The sequence below is a fragment of the Leptinotarsa decemlineata genome, unplaced genomic scaffold (assembly GCF_025532065.1).
Source record: "Leptinotarsa decemlineata unplaced genomic scaffold, Ldec_3_MD MMD2_tig00026342_RagTag_RagTag, whole genome shotgun sequence".
NCBI classification, from domain to species: domain Eukaryota; kingdom Metazoa; phylum Arthropoda; class Insecta; order Coleoptera; family Chrysomelidae; genus Leptinotarsa; species Leptinotarsa decemlineata.
In genome coordinates, this window is record NW_027412695.1 from 144,907 (window position 1) to 152,091 (window position 7,185).

The window sequence follows — 7,185 nt, forward strand, 5'->3', positions numbered from 1 at the left end:
AGCTATCCTGAGGGAAACTTCGGAGGGAACCAGCTACTAGATGGTTCGATTAGTCTTTCGCCCCTATACCCAGTTCCGACGATCGATTTGCACGTCAGAATCGCTACGGACCTCCATCAGGGTTCCCCTGATTTCGTCCTGACCAGGCATAGTTCACACATCTTTCGGGTCCCAGCGTGTACGCTCTTGGTGCGCCTCTTCTCGCAATGAGAACGAGACGCCCCGGAATGCGGAGCGGCCACTTTGAGGGCGAACCGCTCATCTTCCTCGGTCTACGCAAGGTAGACCTTACTTTCATTGCGCCTTTAGGTTTAGTTTATGTCCCAATGACTCGCGCACATGCTAGACTCCTTGGTCCGTGTTTCAAGACGGGTCCTGAAAGTACCCAAAGCTATAGCGTTGCAGATCGGCGTTTCAACGAGGTCTGTTCGAGAACATCGTAGCCAACAGTCGCCCGGGACAGGATCGGCGCTAGGTCCGATCGCCGTCAAACACCGGACGCGTTGCCACGAGCCGAACGCTAATTAAAAGTAGCGGCGCCCCGCGCCATCGTTATACCGTCGAGCGAGTCGGCCGGGATACCGAGGGTCCACGCGAAAAATTCACGTGGCTCCACCCCGGACCTTAGACCGACACCCAACGGATCGCAACGTCCTACAAGAAAAAGTGCACGCGTTCGATATCGGTTCGAAAAAACGAGCTGAGCGAACGACGCGAACGCCGTCCGTCACGAAACCCGTCAAACGCCGACGATCGAAACGCGATGAATTTCCTCCTTCGACCTTTCGGGTTTCTCAGGTTTACCCCTGAACGGTTTCACGTACTCTTGAACTCTCTCTTCAAAGTGCTTTTCAACTTTCCCTCACGGTACTTGTTCGCTATCGGTCTCGTGGTCATATTTAGCCTTAGATGGAGTTTACCACCCACTTAGGGCTGCACTCTCAAGCAACCCGACTCTGAGGAGAGATCCTCCAAATTGACGGCGGTCGCTACGGCCTGGCACCCTCTATGGGCTGTGCCCCGTTCAAGAAGGACTTGGACGCGCCGTACGACTCCGGGATAAACGGATCCTCCCTAACACCACATTTCCTCGGCGGTTAACCCGCGGGATTCGGTGCTGGGCTTATCCCTGTTCGCTCGCAGCTACTGAGGGAATCCTAGTTAGTTTCTTTCCTCCGCTTAGTAATATGCTTAAATTCAGCGGGTAGTCTCACCTGCTCTGAGGTCGATAAAATAATTTTTCAGTTTATTCAACAGCAACGAGTCGACGTACGTAGTCTCGTCCGTCGTTATTTCGAGAGAGAACTACCGAAACGGACAAAAAAGTTCTCGACGTCCTGTAATAATGTGTGTGCGTGTGTACGTACGCTGCTCGACACGATCAGACGTCGTCTTCGATTCATCAAAATTCTCGGACACGACGATCGTGCGTAACGAGAGCATACACACACACACACTACAAGCGTGAACCTGTATATTGCCGTGGCAGCCGCTTTCCCAACAACGGAGACTCTTACGATTTCGTTGTGTACAAACTACGTAACGTTTCTCTCATCTTGCGATGAGAAAAAACGATTCGTCGCTTTCGCACTTTAAGATGCCGCGTCTTTGTCGTCGTCGGCGTCGTCGTCGTCAACGTGTATTTATTTTTGTTACCAAGTGTCATCGCCGCGAAGGCGATAAAATACTTAGATAACGATTATAATAACGAGACGACTCGATAGACGACAAACAACAACAACAACAACACGTCAATCATCCAACACGCTCCGACGTTTTTACAAATATCAATTTTGAAAAACCGAGCAGTCTTTGAAATTGATACGACCCTCAGCCAGGAGTGGTCCAGGAACAGTATCCGAGGACCGCAATGTGCGTTCGAAATGTCGATGTTCATGTGTCCTGCAGTTCACAAGTTGACGCGCAATTAGCTGCGTTCTTCATCGACCCACGAGCCAAGTGATTCACCGTTCAGGGTAATCTTTTATTTAGACTACTCAAAAAAAATAATTTCAAGAGTTCGACGTCTCGATTCGGCAAGCGTTGAGATTATACCAATGCAAACAACGTACATAAATATATTATACTTGTAAAAAAAATAAAAAAAGAGAAGCGCTCGACGATTTCGTATTCGTACGGCACCACATATTCAGACGAGGCATCGTTACCGAAATCGCGCACGACTCATTTTTATATTTCGTCGTGTAGAGGACGCGCGTAGTATTTCATTTACATGCGTTCTAACTGACACGGCCGGGCGAATATCTTTCACAACCATCGGAAATCTCGTTGTGTAATCCGGTAACGTAAAAATTCGTACGAAACGAAACTTTCACGTTTCGACCGCGATTAAACATAATTTCCTACGGAGCGGTTTTTTTAACAGTCACACACTCCTAGGTACCCGCGAAGGCGGCGTCGTCGGCATCATCGTCATCGACGGCGAAATGTATCGTCGTATATCGCGCGTTCGCGTTCGACAAAAGACGTACGCTTCACAACACGATCGACGAACAACATTAGCGCCATAATCGACGACAACGACGCGGCAACACAACAATACGCACAACGTCATATATTATAATTTCGGTAAAGAAAATTACACGCCTAATTGAAAAACCTCTAAGACGAATTTGTATAGTTCGAGAAGAGGACTACTACTAATCGAAAGGATGATGACGACAGACAACAACGTCGTCGTCGTCGTCAATTTCACCGTCATTCGAAAACGTAGTCCACCGTCGCTCATTTTCTTTTCTATCGAAACGAAAACATAAAGCGACAAATTAGTTCGAATATCGTAGAAGGAAAAAGGAGAGATTTTAACTCTTTTCTCGCTTCGCGATATATAATATTTGATCAGACATGTCGTATATAGACAATATCACTGTAATGATCCTTCCGCAGGTTCACCTACGGAAACCTTGTTACGACTTTTACTTCCTCTAATGATCAAGTTTGGTCATCTTTCCGAAACATCGAAGACGCCGAAACGCCATCGCGCTCAGTCCGAAGACCTCACTAAATCATTCAATCGGTAGTAGCGACGGGCGTGTGTACAAAGGCAGGGACGTAATCAACGCGAGCTTATGACTCGCGCTTACTGGAATTCCTCGTTCATGGGGAACAATTGCAAGCCCCAATCCCTAGCACGAAGGAGGTTCAACGTTACCCGGCCGCTCGGCCAGGGAGGACACGCTGATTCCTTCAGTGTAGCGCGCGTGCGGCCCAGAACATCTAAGGGCATCACAGACCTGTTATTGCTCAATCTCGTGCGGCTAGACGCCGCCTGTCCCTCTAAAAATTGTTTATTTAACGCCGACAGTAAAACCGCGCACGATAAAGGCCGAAGCCCATCGGCGGGCCTTTAGGATGTCGGAAAACGCCTAGTTAGTAGGCCAGAGTCTCGTTCGTTATCGGAATTAACCAGACAAATCGCTCCACCAACTAAGAACGGCCATGCACCACCACCCACCGAATCAAGAAAGAGCTCTCAATCTGTCAATCCTTCCGGTGTCCGGGCCTGGTGAGGTTTCCGTGTTGAGTCAAATTAAGCCGCAGGCTCCACTCCTGGTGGTGCCCTTCCGTCAATTCCTTTTTTCAGCTTTGCAACCATACTTCCCCCGGAACCCAAAAGCTTTGGTTTCCCGGAAGCTGCCCGCCGAGTCATCGGAGGAACGTCGGCGGATCGCTAGCTGGCATCGTTTATGGTTAGAACTAGGGCGGTATCTGATCGCCTTCGAACCTCTAACTTTCGTTCTTGATCAATGAAAGCGTTTTTTGGCAAATGCTTTCGCTTCTGTCTGTCGTCGTGCGACGATCCAAGAATTTCACCTCTAACGTCGCATACGAATGCCCCCATCCGTTCCTATTAATCATTACCTCGGGGTTCCGAAAACCAACAAAATAGAACCGAGGTCCTATTCCATTATTCCATGCACACAGTATTCAGGCGAAGTTTTAGCCTGCTTTAAGCACTCTAATTTGTTCAAATATAACGTGCCGCCCACCTCGACACTCAATGAAGAGCACCGCGGCGGGATTGAGTTGGGCCGCCCTTGCGAGCTAAGCCCACCGGCAGGACGTCCCGCGCACACCAGTTAACACCGCGGACGATGAACCGAAGGCGCGGACACAGATTCGACTACGAGCTTTTTAACCGCAACAACTTTAATATACGCTATTGGAGCTGGAATTACCGCGGCTGCTGGCACCAGACTTGCCTCCAATTGATCCTCGTTAAAGGGTTTAGAGTGTACTCATTCCGATTACGGGGCCTCGGATGAGTCCCGTATCGTTATTTTTCGTCACTACCTCCCCGTGCGGGAGTGGGTAATTTGCCGCCTCGCTGCCTTCCTTGGATGTGGTAGCCGTTTCTCAGGCTCCCTCTCCGGAATCGAACCCTGATTCCCCGTTACCCGTTACAACCATGGTAGGCGCAGAACCTACCATCGACAGTTGATAAGGCAGACATTTGAAAGATGCGTCGCCGGTGCGAGACCGTGCGATCAGCATAAAGTTATTCAGAGTCACCAAGGTGTACGATGACGAGCGAACCGCCCCACCGATTGGTTTGATCTAATAAAAGCGCTCCTTCCGTCTCCGGTCGGAACTCTGTTTGCATGTATTAGCTCTAGAATTACCACAGTTATCCAAGTAAATGTGGTACGATCTAAGGAACCATAACTGATTTAATGAGCCTTTCGCGGTTTCACCTTAATTTGGCTTGTACTGAGACATGCATGGCTTAATCTTTGAGACAAGCATATGACTACTGGCAGGATCAACCAGGAGCTGACGTTCTATCGTAGAACTAGTCAGTCTCCATAATATTAAAATAATAATAAATACGAAAAAGATCTATATTCTCTTTTCGTGCGTGTTGTGTGTGCGTTATACGAAATAATAAATTTCGAAAACCCACGCTCAACGAAAAAGTTGTATATCTCTATGTGTCTCTGCATTATTTCATTCAAATAAAACCGGACCGACAACAAATCGAACTATAACTATTGCTCAAGAAAAATATTACAACACACGCTCGTCGTACTCGACCTGATGATAATGTTACACAAACCACCGGCGTACACGTACGTATGGTAATTTTTCGAAATACAATATATAATCAGACGATATATACGTCGACCGGCACAAAACTTCGAACATTCTCTCGACCCTTCGCTAGATTGAAAGCGACTCGGTGTTCTCGAAAGATTCGTTCCGAAATTATATTTATTCTCGCTCGGACAGAGGAGAGCTGTCGCATATTTTGTGTAATAACAAAATTTTTGTTATTTTTTTGGTTGATCGCATAGGGACCGCTTACGTAGAAACGCTCGCTAAATCCGCGATCTCGCAGTGTCTGACGGTTTCGGTTGGTAGAAGCAGAAGATATACTACTACGAAACTATCCACACCACCGGGGCGAAGCCCGCACTCGACACGGATCGAATTATGTTATTATTCAGCAGAAAAACGAATATCGTGTGATTTGGTTATCGGTGACCACGGTACCGACAGCGCTCGAGCAAGCGTCTGCCGATACATAGAGGAAGCGTTTTCGATCCGTTTCGAAACGTACCTATCCCCCTATAGCGGCGTTTCGAGCACATCGCCCGTTTTCCGTTAACGCTGACGGGACCCTACGCGACTTTCGGTTTTTTCCACTTTTCGTATAGTCCTAGTCAATATAATTTATATCCTTCGATATGATATTGTATCAGACATGAATACGCATATCGATCGATATATTAAAATATTATAGGATAACGTTCTGACAACAGGACGTCTCGATTACAATGTTTTAATCGGAAAGTGTAGTGAAAATTGTGTAAGGCCTATACCGCTTTCTCGCCATTACAACATATGAGTTGAGACGGTGAGACGATACTTGAATTAATGGGAGCAAACAGAATTTCGGAAGCGTGATAAAAAATTTTCAAAGAGAAATTTTGGCGAAAATTTCACTATACTTTCCGATATTTTCACCACACTTTCCGTTATTTTCACCACACTTTCCGTTCATGATTATTTTCGCCAAATTTCCGTCTAAATTTTTTTTCTTCACGCTTCCGAAATTCTGCACGCTCCCAGAAGGCAGAGGTAAACTTTCATTACACTTTCCGTTATATTTATGTTTTCACTACACTTTCCGTTATCTTTTATATTTTCACTACACTTTCCGTTCGGGTTATTTCGCCAAAATTCCATCTGCAAATTTTTATTCACGCTTCCGATATTCTGCTTGTTCACGGAAGGCAGAGGTAAACTTTCATTACACTTTCCGTTATATTTATGTTTTCACTACACTTTCGATACTTTTATATTTTCACCACACTTTCCGTTCATGATTTATTTTCGCCAAAGTTTCCATCTGAAATGTTTTCTTCACGCTTCCGAAATTCTGCTCGCTCCCCGAAGGCAGAGGTAAACTCTTTCATTACACTTTCCGTTATATTTATGTTTTCACTACACTTTCCGATATTTTATATCTTTGATACTTTTCACCACACTTTCCGTTCATGATTATTTTCGCCAAAATTTCCATCTGAAATATTTTCTTCACGCTTCCGAAATTCTGCTGCTCCCAGAAGGCAGAGGTAACTTTCATTACACTTTCCGTTATATTTATGTTTTCACTACACTTTCCGATACTTTTATATTTTCACCACACTTTCCGTTCACGATTATTTTCGCCAAAGTTTCCATCAAATATTTTCTTCACGCTTCCGAAATTCTGCTCGCTCCAGAAGGCAGAGGTAAACTTTCATTACACTTTTCGTTATATTTTGTTTCACTACCCTTTCCGATACTTTTACATTTTCTACACTTTCCGTTCACGATTATTTTCGCCAAAGTTTCCATCTGAAATATTTCTTCACGCTTCCGAAATTCTGCTCGCTCCCAGAAGGCAGAGGTAAACTTTCATTACACTTTCCGTTTTATTTTTATGTTTTCACTACACTTTCCGTTATCTTTTATATTTTCCACTACACTATCCATTTCGGGTTATTTCGCCAAAATTTCCATTCAAATTTTTTTTTTCACGCTTCCGAAATTCTGCTTGCTCGCGGAAGGCAGAAGTAAACTTTCATTACACTTTCCGGTATATTTATGTTTCACTACACTTTCCGCTACTTTTAAATTTTCACTACACTTTCCGTTTTCTTTATATTTTCACTACAC

The 7,185-nt window shown here is 45.4% G+C and overlaps 2 non-coding genes and 1 pseudogene across 2 annotated transcripts in view; all 3 read right to left on the bottom strand.

Moving 5' to 3' along the window:
• Positions 1-1,228, bottom strand: part of LOC141486016 (large subunit ribosomal RNA) — a 4,013-nt gene extending 2,785 nt beyond the window's left edge. The window contains exon 1 of the ribosomal RNA XR_012467575.1: positions 1-1,228. This exon is cut by the window's left edge and continues 2,785 nt beyond it. This is a non-coding gene — a ribosomal RNA (large subunit ribosomal RNA).
• A 596-nt stretch (positions 1,229-1,824) lies between these two features.
• LOC141486020 (5.8S ribosomal RNA) lies at positions 1,825-1,979 on the bottom strand. Its single transcript, XR_012467577.1, has one exon. It is a non-coding gene; the product is annotated as a 5.8S ribosomal RNA (ribosomal RNA).
• Positions 1,980-2,890: 911 nt separating this feature from the next.
• LOC141486055 (small subunit ribosomal RNA) lies at positions 2,891-4,794 on the bottom strand (annotated as a pseudogene).
• Between the last annotated feature and the right edge of the window lie 2,391 nt (positions 4,795-7,185).